Source organism: Leuresthes tenuis, unplaced genomic scaffold, assembly GCF_036924035.1.
Source record: "Leuresthes tenuis unplaced genomic scaffold, fLeuTen1.0.hap1 SCAF_1, whole genome shotgun sequence".
NCBI classification, from domain to species: Eukaryota; Metazoa; Chordata; class Actinopteri; order Atheriniformes; family Atherinopsidae; genus Leuresthes; species Leuresthes tenuis.
The window spans coordinates 12,694,588-12,712,538 of NW_027325355.1; the positions used below are offsets into that span (position 1 = coordinate 12,694,588).

Below are 17,951 nucleotides of genomic sequence, written 5' to 3' on the forward strand. Positions count from 1 at the left end.
TGCTGCTCTTATTCCACATATTGTACTCACACAGTAACACAAAAGGCGGACATGTTCTACACGGCGCGTTGCTGCTCCCACAAACAACTTGGGACCATTTTAAGTAACCAAAGAGTGGGAGTAAATATTGTTGGAAAGTTTTAATCATAGATCTATCTCGCCCTGTTCTGTTTGAAATTACTCTTAGAGCACTTTGCTGGATTCTGGACTGTCACACAATCTTATAATTCATGCAGTTCAAAAATAAAATATCAAAGATTAAGATCGATGCAGAACATCATCAGCCCTCATTGTCTGAGATGAGAAAATGCTTTTCATTTGAAACTGAACAGTCACTTTTCTTTATGGGACGTTTATTTACTGTATTTTGCGCACTATAAGTTTTCTGTGCTTAACCCATACATAAGGAGCACCTGATTATAAGGTGTATGTATTACCTAATGTTCTCGGATTGGTTTATCGCTGCCAGCACACGTAGTGCATGTATTACGTCCCTGTGTCAGGGGGAAATGGACTGACGGTCAAAGAAAACATGATCGGTGGTTTTTACACTTATAAACTTATAAACTGCACATTGATCTGCATCACCCATCTCAGACTGAAGAACAGGCACTAACTGGGACATGGGCAAAAGCATTAGTGATGACACGATTCAATCGCTAAGTACCAGCTCGATACTATCTTTGCCACATTCAGAGTGACTGGGATCCGCCTGACCCTGGATTCACACCGAAGTGGCCAGTTGCTATTCTTTTCCAATGTACGAGAGCGAAGAGATGCGGCAAAAGTGAACGCGGCGGTGAGCGACACGAAGGGATAGCTGAGTGATGCGGAGGGGGATTAATGTCCCAATGAATGCTTGGCGCTCCCCGCGGGTTAATTCAAAATGGCGGCATCCGTGACAGATTGTCGATTCCAGTGCACACATAAGGCGCACCAGATTGTATGGCGCACGGCCGTTTTTTGTGAAAATTTAAGGCTTTTAGGTGCGCCTTATGGTGCGGAAACTATGTTAAGTCTGAAGAATCACTCTAAGACAACATGAATGATTTTAACATGATCATCTGAAGCCTGTCAGCCAACTTTAATATCGCCACATTGACTGGTTCATGTTCAGCACAGCTTGGGAACTGGACTCCCCATTGATTGTGATACGTGAAAAGATAAACTGCATCATTTCGCTTTAATCAACACTTACTAGATGCTCTGTTTCAAAATCAAATAATAATCGCTGTAATCATGCTGATACGAACATGTTCACCACAAACCATAATCTCGCCCAGGACACTAAAACTGCTCTCAGATAATAAGAGAAAAAACGCTCCCTTTCCTCTTCAACCCCCCCAACAAGCCTCCATTTGATGTGTTTGCTTGAACTTTACACAGCAAATTGTATTTGTCTACCAGTTCGGAGCCTCCTGAGTTACTGTACAGAGACAGGGCTTTGCTTTAATTTGAGGTTTCCATCAGTATATAAACAAGTGTGAAGGAGATGTTCTGTATTTCTGTTGGAAGTGGCTGTTTTAAGCCAACTGCAGCTGCCAAAGAGCAAATATTCACATAAAATACCTCAGTTTAGGATATAAAATGTGTGAAACAGTATAAATGATCAGGTCATAGAGCCGAGAAGGAAAATGTCCACATCCTATTTTAAAGGAAGTCACTTTAAAGTGCGTTCTTGTCCAAACGACTTACTTCCTGTTGGACGGAAAATGCGGACATATTGTAACGTATTTTATGAGTTTGATACGTTAAACAATTTTTCTTGTTTCAGTCTGATTTATATTGTACCAATGCATTTTTAATTAAAGCTCTGTGACAACCACAGAAAGTGAGAACCGCTCTGCGGCGGCTGAGCTGAGGCCGCGTTTAGTGGCTCAAACAGCGGCCAACAGCAGCTCAAATCCGCCTCCTCTGAAGGCCCAAAACGCATCTTTCGTCATCAGGAAGACGAGCAACAAAAGTAGAAACAAAGTTGATCTATGTTCATCTGCTGAGCATCAGTTCACCATGCTGCTTCTCTTATGACACAGATTCACAGAAACATGATTAAATCTATAAAATAAAATTACATTTATTTGTGTGTCCGTTCATACAAAGTGTGAAGCGGCAGATTTCTGCTGAAACTAAGCTGCCAACAGCTGAAGTTAACAAGTCAAACAAGAAAACCTCGTAATATTACCTCCAGATTACGGTTGAGACGGTTAAAATTAACTGCAACACACCCAAAAAGAAAGTGAAAGTAAACGAAACTGTTTTGTTTGATTTGTACCACCAGAGGGCGACAAAGCACCATCCCCGAACACTGCAACTTCTCCCCAATTTAAGGAGATAAATTGCATCAGAACAGTGATGAAGAGGAAGAAAAATAGGATTAGATTTTAGAAGTATCAGACTTTAAATAACAAATGAAATACAATAATATAGCAGATAAAAGTATCCTGGAATCTGTTTGCACCACATGTCGAAATCATATTAAAAAAAATATTGACAAAAATAATCTGGAAATAAAAATTGAAAAAAAAAAATCAGATCTGAAATTCACCCTTAATCTGTGAATTCATATTTTATTTGCTTCTAGTTTCAATTCGCTATAAATATAATAATATAATAATAATAAAATAAATATTTTGTTTTGTTGTTTCTCCAATTGCAGATGTCAAATTACGTTTATCAGCAATAAAGCAAAAATAATTATTACATTAATATATACGACAGTTTTAATCGTTTGATGCAAAAATCTGATGGTACTGTGATAGTGATAGATATGGCTCTACTTTCTACTATTTTCCATTACTATTTCTACTATTTTCACATGTGAACATAATGAACATGTGACTCCGTGTTTGTGAAGCAATAGTTGTGTTTGAGTTGGTTCTGAGTTGTTTAAAAGTGTTTTTCTTTGAACAGCAGTCAGAGTTGTGCTCTTTCATACCTGTTATGTTAGATCACTGTTAGTTTTATGGTAAAACCAGGTCTAAAAATCTTTATCCAGTTAAAACAAGACAGTCTTGCTGCAATTATGGTGTTTCACTGCACTTAGCTCAAACTTTTTAAACTGTATCACAACCACTGATATAAATGTACATATATTCAGACTAACAACAGTAGTAGGATGTAGGATGAATGAATCACATTAATAACTAAATTCTCCAATTACACTGGAGGAGATTACAGAAATCATAGTTGTGACATTACTGATGGAAGTGGACCAGGATTTATCAAATTATTCTAATTTAGAGGTTAGCAGACCTGTTTCCATAGATAAATGATGGAAAAGAAGATTTCTGTTGTGGACATTCTCCTCCTTCAGCTAAACCTGTTTCCAAAGTAAAAATATTTCAAACGTTTAAGCATCAACGGAAGTCTAACGACAGAATGTAAACTTGCCAGTAAACTCTTCCCATTTCCTCCGGATGTGAATGTTTCTATTGTTGTCACGTTCTGACTTTATCTAGTTGTTCCAGGCATTTCCTGTTGAAATGTAGGGAAAACAACTAAACCAACACACGGTAATGAATCCAACCTTCATGGGGAAGAATAAATGAGGGTAAAAGAAGTCAATAAGAACACAAACACAGAACTGTTGCTCTGGTTGTGAAAATACCAAAAATAAAAGTAAACTTTGGTTGTAAAGTCACAAAAAGATTAAAAGAGAACATTAAAAGAGGGAACCATGAATAAAAATAAGGTTGAGCTGAGTCTGAATACTTGTTCCTGCCTTTAGAGGAAAGTCGGAATAAAAGCGGTGCTGACCACAGATCACTAACCTTCCACAGGCTTTCAGACAGTTGGACCCGGTTCGGTGGCCCGGTTCTACATAACAGCAGAGCCGAGTGAGGAGAAGAAGCAGAAATATGTTTTAAAGTCCACAGTTTGAGCTGCAACAAACCAACTGTGAAACTGTCCCAGCTGCGCATGGAGGAACAGTTTCTTCGCTTTTATTTCCTTTTATAGCGTTTTTGCCGCCACACCTCCCTCCCTCCCTTCCCTCTCTCCCTCCCCTCCCTCTCTGTCCCCCCCCCTCTCCCTTCCCTCTCTCTCGCCCCTCCCTCTCTGTCCGTCCCCCCTCTCCCTTTCCTCTGTCTCTCCCCTCCCTCTCTGTCTCTCCCCTCCCTCTCTGTCCGCCCCCCCCTCCCTCCCTCTCTCCCTTCCCTCTCTCTCTCCCCTCCCTCTCTGTCCGCCCCCCTCTCCCTTCCCTCTGTCTCTCCCCTCCCTCTCTGTCCGTCCCCCCTCCCTCCCTCCCTCCCTTCCCTATCTCTCTCCCCTCCCTCTCTGTCTGCCCCCCCCTCTCCCTTCCCTCTCTCTCTCCCCTCCCTCTCTGTCCGCCCCCCCTCTGCCTTCCCTCTGTCTCTCCCCTCCCTCTCTGTCCCCCCCCTCTCCCTTCCCTCTCTCTCGCCCCTCCCTCTCTGTCCGTCCCCCCTCTCCCTTTCCTCTGTCTCTCCCCTCCCTCTCTGTCTCTCCCCTCCCTCTCTGTCCGTCCCCCCTCCCTCCCTCCCTCCCTTCCCTATCTCTCTCCCCTCCCTCTCTGTCTGCCCCCCCCTCTCCCTTCCCTCTGTCTCTCCCCTCCCTCTCTGTCCGTCCCCCCTCTCCCTTCCCTCTGTCTCTCCCCTCCCTCTCTGTCCGTCCCCACTCCCTCCCTCCCTCCCTCCCTCCCTCCCTCCCTCCCTCCCTCCCTCCCTCCCTCCCTTCACTTTTTTCAGCCTGTGGTTGAAAGCACTCAAAGACTAAACATTTCTGAATGGGTGACTCATGGATTAAACTTCCTTATGTTTAAAGAGATTTTAAAACTTTGAGTAAAAGTAGCAGCCTCACTTTAAAATGGGCCTCTTGTCTTTTTTACATCCTGCAAACAAAACTTTTAAGATAAACTGTATCTTGAAGATGTGTTACTGAATATTCAAACCACTGAATGTCACAATGAACCACGGAGGCACGAAGATCTACACCAAACTGGAGCCCCTTCTGTTAAAGGAGCAGTGGTGCTGCGATGGCTCGCGCGAGCGGTGTTGATGACATCACGGTGTCGTGCTGTCGCGAGTCGATGTGCCAGACCAGTAGTTGCAATCTTCTCCGCCACAGAGGTGTCGCTGCTACGTGAAGGTTACTGCTAACTACTCTACAATGACCAAAGAGGGGGAGAAAACAATGCCCCCGTGAAGAGCAGGAGGAGCAGCAGGCAATGATGCTGCTGCAGTATCTGGAAGATGAAATGCTGCTTAGAACCTTGACGGCAAAAAGGCGACGAAAGAGAAAGATTACTGCCAGAATAGCTGATGAGTCTGCAGAAGCTGAAATTTCAATAGGTGTGTCATCACCATCATAGTCTGATATAGTACTTAGAATATTATTCTAGTGTGTTGTGTTACCTTTTGTTTATTATGAAATAGAAATAGAAATGGACACACTTGGGAATTATCTGTCTTTCAGGATGCAATAATAAAAATAGATCGTCCGAATATTCCTAATAGATCGGTTTTATACAGCGCTTTTCATAATACTCAAAGCCGCTTCCAGTGAATACCAGTCAATGAAATAAGCGCAAATTCTTAACAAAAGTATTTTACATGACAACTGTCAGCCGTGAGTTTTAGAATTGGTCCATCTTTGTCGTTCTCTGCGCACTACAAGTTACACATTTTGACTGGTGCATGACTAAGCTCCGCCTCTTCATGGCGCGCCAGGCAGAAATACGTCTATTTGACGTCACGCACAATGCGCGCCGGGAGCAATGTATCAACTATAAAACAAGCTTTACCCTTGTTCCCTGTGAAAGGTAGAGCCCCCTGAGCTGGAAGGACAGGGTCAGACTCCCTCTGCTGACCCAGATTTGAATGTAATTACACAAAAGCACAGAAACACTGCTGCCAAACGGGTAAGAGACTGAACCAAACTGAAATGATCACCAGAACAGCAGTGAGCAGGCTAAAAAGTAAGACAGCTAACTCAAAATTGTGAAGTTAAGACGTTTTATTTTGGTCAAACCTCTGTCTTGAGTGTGCTGTTCATTCTTCTTTACTATAAACGCAAGATGCACAACAGGTCCCAAGACTCTCCCGTCATGTGGAATTACTTCTGATTGATTTGAAATAGGTTCATGGTAAACTGATGTAAAACGCACATTCAGTTCTGTACATTACAATGTTTTTATTGAATAACTTCTCAATTTTTCCAGGAACAACTTTCAGCAGAACATCATCATGTCGGGCTCAGAGTTGTGTAACGGAGTAAATAGTTATTATTCCACTTGCTTTTATTATTGTAATATTGGAAGTTACAGCATTGTGTGTGGTATGTTGGCTCTTGGGCGTCTCCTCCTTAATGCTGGCGTGGTTACGTCATAAGCTGCACCTGATGGACGTATTGGGACGGATGCCTCCGAGGTAAGTTGGTTCCTTTTCACAGTCTGTATGTGGGAGTTCTTTTTAAATTCCTTCATTAAGCATTTCCATTCCTCTGCAGTGTGTGTGAATTTAACCGTGCCTGACCAGCATTCTCACGTGTTATGCAGGAGAGAATAAACGGCCGGTGCAGGCGAAATCCAACCAGTCTCAATACGATTCTTAAAACACAACACAGGGTACTATCAGAGAAAGAGAGACCTGAACCTGCCAGTACCAAGGACTGGCATGGTTACAGTTGTTTTCTCTTTTTGTTGTGGTGACCTTTCTTCTGATGTGGTCGATTCTATAGACAAAGACAGGACAGGAAAAAGGTATGTGGGTTAAAAAAGTATGTGGGGTTTATTCGTTTATTCAGTGTTTTTCAATTCCGGTCCTTGGGACCCACTGCCCTGCAGGACTTAGAGGTTTCCTGCTTCAGCACAACTGATTCAGTTCAAGGCATCATTAGCAGGCTTTGTCCAGGACTTAATCTTTTGATGTGATCCATTTAATCTGAATCAGGTGTGTAGATGCAGGGAAACATCTAAAACCTGCAGGACAGCGGCCCTCCAGGACCGACTTTGGACATCCCTGTGATAGATGGTATCAAACCTTTTCCATGTCCATAAGGTGACAGGACTTTACTTGTACATTATAAAGTGCCTGTTGTTGTGAGTCAGTGATGTCAGCTTTTTCCACACTTTCTTCATTTGCCAAATACAGGAATTAAACAACTAAGAAGAACCTAAAACTTCAAGAACAAAGTTTTAGGTTAAAAAACAAAAGGGAGCCAGTGTTACCTGGTATGCACGGCCTGTGTGGTTGGCTGTGTTCTGGCACTTTCTGCTGGGATCCACGGTTCATCCTCTTTCTTACATTCCGTAGTCTCTCTTCAATGAAGCCTGTTGCTGGATAGCTGGTAACGTTTCCAGCATTTCTACAACTGCGGCTTTTAGTATACCACATTTCCTGGAAATAAATAAGATAGAACTTTCATCATCCCATAAGTTTTGCAGTAGAGACGAGACATCAGTTACAGATAATGAACAGTTACGGGAAACGTGGTAAAAGTTAAAAAAAAAGAAAGAGAAGGTTTATATATATATATATATATATACATACATACATACATACATACACACACATGCACAAACACGGGCACATGGACGGGTCACGTTGTAACGTTAATAAAAAAAAATGCACTGAATCGCACAGCTACTTCAAATTTTAAACCAGGAGTGCCCAAACTTTTGCATTCCACTGTATGGAGACACAGCATACAGGGCATATACGTGTATGAGCGAAAAGAAGGATCCCTTCCACCTTATAGGACACTATTTGTTTTTAATAAAATTAATTCACATCATTAGAAAAAGCGTGTTTTAAGTCAGCTTCCTCTTCCATGTGAACGATGGAAAATAAACTCACATAGCCACTGCTGGATCCTTCATTCAGGCACGGAAAGGTTCTGCACCAATGAACGTGACAGAAACTCCTTCACGTTAAGTGGTTGGCCTGTAAATACAGTAAATAAATAGAAAAATAAATAAAGGAAACACTTTTACAGTTCAAGCTATTTATTTGATATTTTACTATAAATATAAAATATCAGAGAGCTTAATTCTCAACCAAATACCTTTGTGAGCGTCAGCTGGAAACCTGAAACACTTCTGTTTAGGTTATGACTCCAGGTGAACTATATATTGGACATACCTCTCTCTCCAAATCTCTCAATTAAGAAAGATACCAGAATTTGGGTTAATGAAATTCTTTGTTTTCTCGTGATGAGGCCACTTTCATCAAGGCTCCTCATTATGTCTGGGCCATTGGCCGTTAAAGAGAGAACCTGCCGGATGTTCTGAAAAAAGAATAGGCCTCGTTGTTTAAGATTCAATTTAACCCTGATATTCCAACGTTGAGACATAACTAAAAAGATAAACATTTGATATCTTAAAGTTTTCATAGCAAAAGGAAAGAGTACTGAAGTGATTGATCCAGGTGTGTCTGAGTTGTCACAATGGTCAGACACACCTGCATTAATTAGTTGGTCCAATAATGTAAGACAGGAAATAAAGGAGCTGCCTTAAGTTCAGGAAGTAGTGGAGCTGTACATAGAGCCCATTCCACTTAATTTCTTTCCTTTCCCCAGATCCACCGGCTAGTTTGAGTGCTTACATTTAAAAATGAAAGAAACACTCTCTATTGGTGGCACTGCGTGTAGAAACAACACACACTCTGCTTCAGATTCCTCCCGGCGTGGCATGGTGTCCACTTCCTGTCTTCTGGATTTATTTGGGATGGCATGCTCAGATGGAGTGCCAGGTTGCTCAAGGCAGAGCATTTGAAGCCTTCTGCAGAGAAGAAAAGTAAAGTATACATATTGAGTTTCCTGTTTCTTGTGTGCAGGAACAAAGTTAATAGTAAGGCCAGGATCAGTGTCATAGGGTTAAAGTGGAAAGTGTTTAGCTTTCAAACAATTGAGAAAAAATAAATAATTTTTTTCCACTTACAGGAACAATTAGTTGTCTCAAGTTCTTTCCCGACCGATTAGTCCAAATATTTATCTTGTCATTCAGTGAGGGATGTGATATTGATCCTTGTGTACCGATCCGCTGGCATTGTGACTGGATTCCCTTTCTTTAATATATGACAGTAACTATTCTACAACTAATTTAGTTTTCAGAGTTTTCACTTAAAGCAGTTTGCAAGTGGCAATTCAGTTGCTAGATTGGTCTGAAAAAGTCTGTAGCACAGAGATGTATTTAGTGTCATCATGCTCTCTGTATGACATCCACCCCCTTACAGGTCACAGAAGACACAGCAGCACCAGAACAAGTAGAATTTAACCCCTCAGAGCAAAGACCAGAGGTGCCTTCAACGTGGAGGAAACTAAAAAAACTATATGACGCCAAAACATCAAGAGAGAAAGAAACAGCAGCGTTTAGCGTTCGCACACAAGACGAGTCAGCACTTTGCTAACGTCAAATAAATGCAAAATCTTCTCTGTACATTATATTATATTAACATCAATAAAATATCAATCCAATTCATTTGCCTTCTGTACAGCTGCATCTTTTCATCCTGAACAACTGCACTGACTGAAAGTATCAGTGCATTGTTCTCACAACTGTTAAGAGCATTATTGTGTCATTCAGATAAGAATATGAATATATGTTCCTTCACAAATTATTATTACACTGATTTATGTGTTTATATAAAATAATAAATTATTTAAAAAAATATTTACACACTTGTTATTTGATCAGAATAAGGTTAAAAGGTTATTTTCTTTGAAGAAATTTAAATATTGTTGATATCTGGTGTGCATTTTGAATATCTGCAGCATAATTCTTACTTGTTATCGTTTGTTATTCTTGCACTTTTACACATCTATGTCACGATTTACGTTCTGTTTCATGTCTTGTCTCGTCATTTCCTGTTTTATTTTGAAAACTCACTGACCTTCTCCTCTCGTTTCAGGTATCTTGCCCTTCCTCCCGTGTCAAGCGTCTCATTGTCTTCCCTGATTCCAAAGTGTTTCCACCTGTTCCCCTCGGTCCCTCATGTGTTCAAATAGTCTGCGTTTCCCTTATCTTGTGCCAGTATGTGTCTCTGTTTGAGCTACATTAGCAGCCTTACTTTGAACCATAGTTTCCACAGTCTTAGATTCCATGTGCCTTCAGTGATCGATCCTCCTGCAGAGCTATCTTGTTTTGTAATTTATTCTTATTGCCAGTCATAGTTTATTTATTAAAACGGTAAGTTTTCATAGCCTTGTTTGTTCCTCCGTTTTCAGGGAGAGATTTTTCGTTGTAACCTTTCATAGTCGCCTCCGTTAAAGGAGAGCTTTAAGTTTCTAGTTAATGTTTCATAGTGCCTCTGTTTTGTAAAGAGTGCGTCTTTTGTTTAAATCTGCCTCATTAGGAGAGCGAGAGTTTGTTTGTTACTGTTCATAGCTTTTCTGTTTTCCTCCCAGTTTGCAGAGATTTATATTGGTTAACTTTCATAGCTGCACTCATCCTCCACGCCATAGTTACTGAGGAGAGCGCTTAGGTTTTCCATAGCCCGTTCTTTTGCTCTGCCTGGAGATCGCCCTGCCTTGCTGTGCTTTGTTTGAGAATAAAACCCCTTGTGAATCCGTAAAGACTCTGTGTTGTGAGTCCCCTGGTTACTGACGATCTACGGTTTGTATTTACTTGTAAATTTTATTTTGACGTGTCAGATTACATTATGGTTGTCTGGATTAGATTTAGACTTTAGAAATTATTGTTACTAACTTGTCGCTAAAATAAATCTAAAGGCATATGTCACAAATATATGAGGAAGCATGTTCCAGGAATTATTATTATTCAATAAGAATAATGATGTAATTTGTGGATTTTTATCATTCATAACCCCACATGGCAGCAAAATTTCTTCCACGGACAAATGATGGTTTGGATATCTGAAATGAGTATTTTAAAGGAATGATTTGATGTTTATCTGCGCTGCACTTCCAGCATCAACACTGACAATGCTCATTTAGACTTTTGTGTGTCTTGAATTTGGTTTTGACAAGTAATTTCTACTTATCAGGAATGTTCTTGTGGAAAAGTGCACCTACGGTTCCTATTAGTACGACTGTAATTTTGACCATAAGGAATGACATTGGAGGTTGTGGTATATAACGGATGGTTGCCTTCAAACAGCCGCTGTCTAGATGGTACAGGAAGAACTCTGCTTACACAGATCGAACACCGAGGTAGTTTATTGGTCACCAGGTCCGTATTAGAATGACAGATGCATGCATCAAATCTGGAGAGATCCTTGAAGCCAAAAAGTCTGTATCATCTCTCCCTCAGTGGGGGTGCTTCTCCCCTTATATTGGGTAAAACCTTTCCCTATGGGGTTGAGCCTGGGTGGGCTCAATAGTTAGGCTGAAAGATGCATGTATATCTATGTATCCCTGGTGTGGCTGTCCAGGACATCACTTCACTAAGGGAGTTACACATGGGTACTAAGGGATGTTTCTCCAGATGTTCATGGTTACCATTCATCTCCTGTCTGGACACACCGAACACATGAACCTGATGCCACTACAAGGTATTTATGTGAAGCAGTTTATACAGTAAATGTTAAAGCAGTTTTCCATGGACACAATGCACTGATTCAAAAGAAGTCCTTCAATGAAAAGTGTCACCTCTGAAGAAAAGGAAGTTCATGGTGTGTGTATTTAGGAAACAGCACTTTAAGCATTGAGGTAGTTTTATTAGTAAAGGGTTGAAACAAACTGATAACCTGTTCCAGCGACCTGCTACAAGAATGTCCAGTGGCGTCTGCACGTGTCCTGTCAGCCAGACAGGCTCCATCATGAGCTCCAACCTGTCCGGCGGCTGGCGGAAGCCTGTCCCACCAGTCTTGTCCTGGGGCCCTGACACCGCTGTCGACTGAGGAGATTTTTCCCAGTTGCAGAACAATACTCGCTGGACTAAGCTACTGAGTTCTTCGGCGACGGACAGGAGTCGAAGCGTGTGTCCATTAATGAGGGGACGGCTTGCCCGGTGTCGCTTGGGGGTCTGAAAAAAAAAATAGAGGGTGCAGGAACTACGCAATGAGTTCATGAACATATCAGAAGTGGTTTGGTGTCTATCTTTAAAAACAAGAGTTTTTACAAAATAAAAGCCTTGAATACGAATGAATCACATATACCAATTACTTATGCCTTTTTAAAAGAAAATTAAAAGCTTTCCTTGATAATAGAAGGTATGGGAACTACACAATTATAGTTACAACGCTGGAAAATAGGCGAATGTCAAATATAAAACCAATTTCACCCCGCTGTCGAAGTGAAGGCTGTGGCAGCTTCTTCCAGACTTTTACAGCTGCTCTGACACTAAAAAATGGGACGATTCCATTTTTCAAAGGACGGTTGGCAACCCTATCTGGCACCCTGTAGCAGCTGCATCTGCAAAACTGTGGCAGCTCATTTTGCCACCGGAAGTGCCGTTGTTGGTCTGTACTGCCACATCTGACCTTGCTGTCTCTCTCCACCGCCCCCCTTCCTCCAAAATGATTGAAACAAAGTCACACACTCATGGGTTTACATGATGAGATTAACTGGATTATAGCTATAGTTGGGTTATGCTCCTTATCTGAGCAAGGGTAATAATCCTTGGAACTCATTTCATGGAGCGCTTTTAAATCCAAACTGAGAGTTCTTGAGGCCGACTCCACTGCATGCACTTGTTTTTTTTCTTTTGTTTGTGCTTCAGCTGTGTGCTTTTGGACCTGTGTTCTGTATTTATTGCTGCTTATCTTGGCCAGGACTCCTTGAAAGAGTTCCACAGACTTCATAGATGTAGGACTTCTGCTTTACTGGAACATTTCCATGTTGAGCTGCTTAATGCTTGGACTCCATTTCAGAGGAGCTCACTTGTCTTACTGCTCTGTACTTTTTCAGCTGCTTCAGACCATTAAAGTCAATGACTGACATGTTCATGTGCACAGTGTGATGAAGTTCATCTCACTGAGCTCATGTGTATTTTCACAGAGCAGGACTTTAACTTTCAGTTTTATTCTGAGAATGTGAAGCTGACATCATGCAGCGGTTTGGTTAGACGCCATGTTGTATTCCTGCTTCCTCTGGGGTTCTTCTGTGTGAACAGACCCTGAATTCTAACTCGTGGATCGTGTTTCTACGCTCAGACTGTGAGATCAGCCTCTAACATCTCACCCTTAAAGCTGAATGTCGAACATATATGTCCACTGTTAAAACAACACATTTGTGATGAGTCTTTTTTTTTATCAGAGCATAAGATCCACTGACACATGGAGAGGAGGATTTGAATTGATGTGCAGGTGAATGATTTGTGTTTCCTCTGCAGATGAAGGTAGAAAGTGTGTGTGAGTTGATGTGAATTCAGCAGCATGGATCAGTGTGAGGACACTAAAACCACTCTGTGTGGGGAACATGAGAGCCAGAGCAAAGCTCAGAGGTGAGATGACCATCTCTAACTGTCCATGACTCTTCTCCATGTCAGAGCTCAGCACTCACATCACCAAACCACCTTTATTCAAAGGAAGCAACCTGAACCAGAACCAGAACCTGAAACAGAGTCTGAACCTGGACCGAGCTGTGTGTCCTTTACGAGCGACAAGTCAAGGCTCTGAACCATGTTCAGCCAACTGTATACAGCTGAAAATGGAATCAGAAATGCTGATAATCTGTAGGTTTAGTTGATTTATGAAGCACCTGTTTTTATCATCAGGTGGAACCAGGACCTGCACATGGAACCTCCCATAATCCAGAAAGAGAAACAGGGTCGGCCTGTTAAAGGGTAAGTACTTTGCTTACAGGTGTTCTTTAGCTGTGTGCTACACGACAGTAATAGATATGACAGTATTAGGTTTAGAGTGATCATGAGAAAAGCATGCAAGTGTGGATTTGATCATAACAGCCCATTTAAACCTGACACCAAGACTCAAAGACACCAAACACAGCTCTGTTCTAGCAGTCATTTATATGAGCAACACTAATGCTCAACATTTCTTTTCTGACAAATAATATTAATAATAATAAATAAAGGGTTATCTTCACCACAGTATTTGAATAGATCAAAAATAAAACATCTTTAATGAATGAACTGGGAAATTAATTGCAAATCATGTCAATAAAAGAACAACTGCATTTGAACCATAAGCTAAAGAGGAAGGTAGGTGGTGCATTTAGTCCAGGTGTAACACCACCACTCAACATATATGAAGAATCAAGGGATGCTGATCAGTTTCTGGAATCAAATGTTAGCTCGTGGTCATAGTTGCTATTTTGTTTCCACCATGCAAGTGGACCAGATTATCTCTGTGCTCTGATGTCAGCTCTGTCCATTGTAACAGATGCTTGAGCCACAATAATTTACGTGAGAAATACATTGTGGAAAATGTAGGATTCAGAATACTTGACTGAACCTGACTGAAGTCAACCTCCTGAAAGGTTGGTTGCTGCAAATTAAATTTTGTCTCGACAGTATACTGTTTCTTTTACTCTGATAACATCTCATACCTAAAACATCAGCATTACAAAGGGCCTCAGAACTTCTTCTACAGTTCCTACTCATTTTCTGACAGGTCCGGGACACAGTGACCTTTCTTGGTGCTAAAACAGGGACATTGCTGCTTAAACCATCATCCCAGAGTTCCACAATGTTGAAACTTTGAGCTTTGAAAGAAGGTTTAGCTTTTTTTCAAAGAAGTGGTAATCCTTGCACTTGTTTAGAAGTGTCTAACCAGATTCCTGCAGCCCTGAAGTGTGTAATGTACAGCTGTACAGTGTGGGCTGAAATAGAAACCCCCTGAATGGATTAAGTTATAGAATATGGGTGGATGGATGACGATGGTACGATACATGTGAAACTTCTATGGAGCTGGTGTTGGTACTTTGTTTCAGTAGAATCAATTAAGATCTGACAAATGCAGTCCACCTCTCTTTTTAATACAGAATATGAGAAGATAGATCCAGGTGTTAAAGAATCACCAAAGAAACTATCCATCCATTCATCCATTATCTACCGCTTCTCCGGGTGTCGGATTACGGGAGCAGCAGCTTGAGCAGAGAAACCCAGACGCCCCTGTCCCCGGTCACTTCCTCCAGCTCTTCCGGGGAGACCCCGAGGTGTTCCCAGGCCAGCCAAGAGACATAGTCTCTACAACGTGTCCTGGGTCTTCCCCGGGGTCTCCTCCCAGTGAGATGTGCCTGGAACACCTCACCAGGGAGGCGTCCAGGAGGCATCCTAACCAGATGCCCGAGCCACCTCATCTGGCTCTTCTCAAAGCGGAGGAGCAGCGGTTCTACTCCGAGCCCCTCCCGGGGCTTCTCTGACTGAGCTTCTCACCCTATCTCTAAGGGAGAGCCCAGACACCCTGCGGAGGAAACACATTTTGGCAATCTCGGTCTTTCGGTCACTACCCACAACTCGTGACCATAATTGAGGGTAGGAACGTAGATTGACCAGTAAATCTAGAGCTTCGCCTTCTGGTTCAGCTCCTTCTTCCCAACGACAGGTCGGTGCAGAGCCCGCAACACTGCAGACACCGTACCGAGCCACCCGTCAATCTCACGTTCCATTCATCCCTCACTCATGAACAAGACCCCGAGATACTTGAACTCCTCCACTTGGGGAAGGATCTCATTCCCGACCCGGAGAGAGTATTCCACCCTTTTTCGGCTGAGGACCATGGTCTCGGCTTTGGAGGTGTTGATTCTCATCCCAGCCGCTTCACACTCGGCTGCAAATCGTTCCAGTGAGAGCTGAAGGTCAAAGCCCGACAACGCTAACAGTAGTTTATTTTAAAGTTCCCAATTTCATGCACTTTGTTCAATAAAACTGCTGCTATAAGCATGAAGCATGAGTTCTGTAATATCATTCAATGTTTTTGTGATTGTTGAAGATTTGGAACACAGACTAAGGTAAGATAAGGTTGAGGTAGATGGTAAGGGATCAGGAGTTAGAGGGGTTAAAGAACAAGTTTAACTCAGTGGCCTCCTTCCATTCCCTGGCCACTCTTTTTTTCATGGCCACCGATGGTTCTCAGACCACTCCACACCTTCCTCATGTTGTTTTGTTGGAGTTTGCTCTCCAACTTTCTCCAACTAAGCGCATGTAAAACAATATTACATCATTTTGCACATGTAAACAGATAAGAATCGGCTTCAGAAATATCTAACTACTTTTAACCAGCCTTCAACCATCCTTAAATATATCAATTGTTCTGTAAAAAGCATAAATGGCATTGAAAAAAAAGATCACTCTCACAAATATGCTTTAAATCAAATTAATTATACTTTGATTGTTGGTAGCAAACAGTACAGTAGCAAGTGAATAAATGACATCGATTGTGTTTCATGTGGCAAGGCAAGTTTATTTGTAGAGCACAATTTGTACACAAGGCAATTTAAAGTGCTTTACAGCTACATAAAATCACAAGAAGGCAAATAAAATAATTCCATAAAACAAAAAATAATCATTAATCAATTGAATGAAAAGTGAAGAGAGTCATATATACAGCTAAATAGAACCATTTTCAGCCTGGATTTAAACATTGTCAGAGCTGAGACCAGTCTCACATCTTCTGGAAGACTGTTCCAGATTTTAGGAGCATAAACCTGAAACACAGCCTCACCTTGTTTAGTCCTGACTCTGGGCACCAGCAGGAAACCCCTCCCTGAGGTTCTCAGAGTTCAAGTTGGTTCATATGGCTCTAACATGTCAGAGATGTACACGAGCAGAGCTGTTTTAAAGTCTATTCTCTGAGCGACAGGAAGCCAGAGCAGAGACCTGAGCACTGGACTAATATGGTTGTATTTCCTGGTTCTAGTCAGGACTCGAGCAGCAGCGTTCTGGATGTACTGCAGCTGTCTTACAGCCTATTTAGGGCCCAGTGAGCAGGCCGTTACAGTAGTCCAGCCTGCTGGAGACAAATGCATGGATTAGTCTTTCTAAGTCTGGTTTAGACACTATTCCTTTGATTCTGGCCATGTTTTTTAGATGGTAAAAAGCTGCTGATGTTATTGATTTAATGTGGCTGTTAAGAGTCTCAAGGTGACCGATAACACTTTCTCTTTCTTTCTGTGGGCCACAGACAATGATTTCAGTTTTGTCTGGAGAAAATTGTCTTGCATCCACACACTGATCTGTTCGATGCAGTGACACAATGTATCTACAGGCCCGTGTTCTTCTGCCGTCAGTGACACGTAGGTCTGAGTGTCATCTGCATAGTTGTGGTTGGACATATTATAGCTGCGTATTAGCTGGCCTGATGGGAGCATGTACAGATTGAACAATAGGTGTTACAGGATCGACCACTGTGCTCATACAATCATAATTATGATACTGTCATATTCCCAGGTGGATTAAAAAGGTATCATATCAAATACCTTATTCAAAGCTGTGGAATGTAAGTTTCTGGAAGGACAGACAGTTTTTATGAAACTCTTTAGAAAACTAATTCATTATAGAGAATTCATTGAGGTGCTATCATATTTGTTATAGTGTGAGACTCAAAATACCCATTTTCTGTTAAACAATCAATAAATAAGGTACAATTACACATAATATTGATCATAGACAATCTGCCAATTACATTCATCAATAATTGCACTACGAACCAGCTCACCCCCTCACAGAGACCATAACTTGCCAGTGGTGCAAGAGCTGGTTCAAATTCTGCCTGTTACCTTCAGGATAACTTTACAATGAATGGAACAAAAATATTTCAATACCGAAGTGGAATGAATGAATAAAGGTGCCACAAACTATCCATCCTTCCATTTGCTTTACATGGTTTCAGGGGGACTGGAGCCTATCTGTCACAGAAACTCATCAACATTTGAATCCAATAACAAGTCTGAAACTAAATGAAAAACAGCAGACCCAAATGAACGCTGACATGATATAGGCTATGTCAAATTCAAAAGCAGTCCCTGTTTCTCTTTTTGGAACTTCTTCTTTCTCAGGACAAAAATAAATGTATGAGGATCAAAGCCAACAATGACCTGGGACATCTCAGCAGATCCAGGATCAGCAACATGGAGAC

General features: G+C 41.6%; 1 protein-coding gene across 2 annotated transcripts in view; it reads right to left on the reverse strand.

The window, feature by feature from the left end:
- LOC140292301 (uncharacterized) overlaps positions 1–17,951 on the reverse strand; it is a 148,407-nt gene that overhangs the window by 70,382 nt on the left and 60,074 nt on the right. The window lies entirely within an intron of this gene.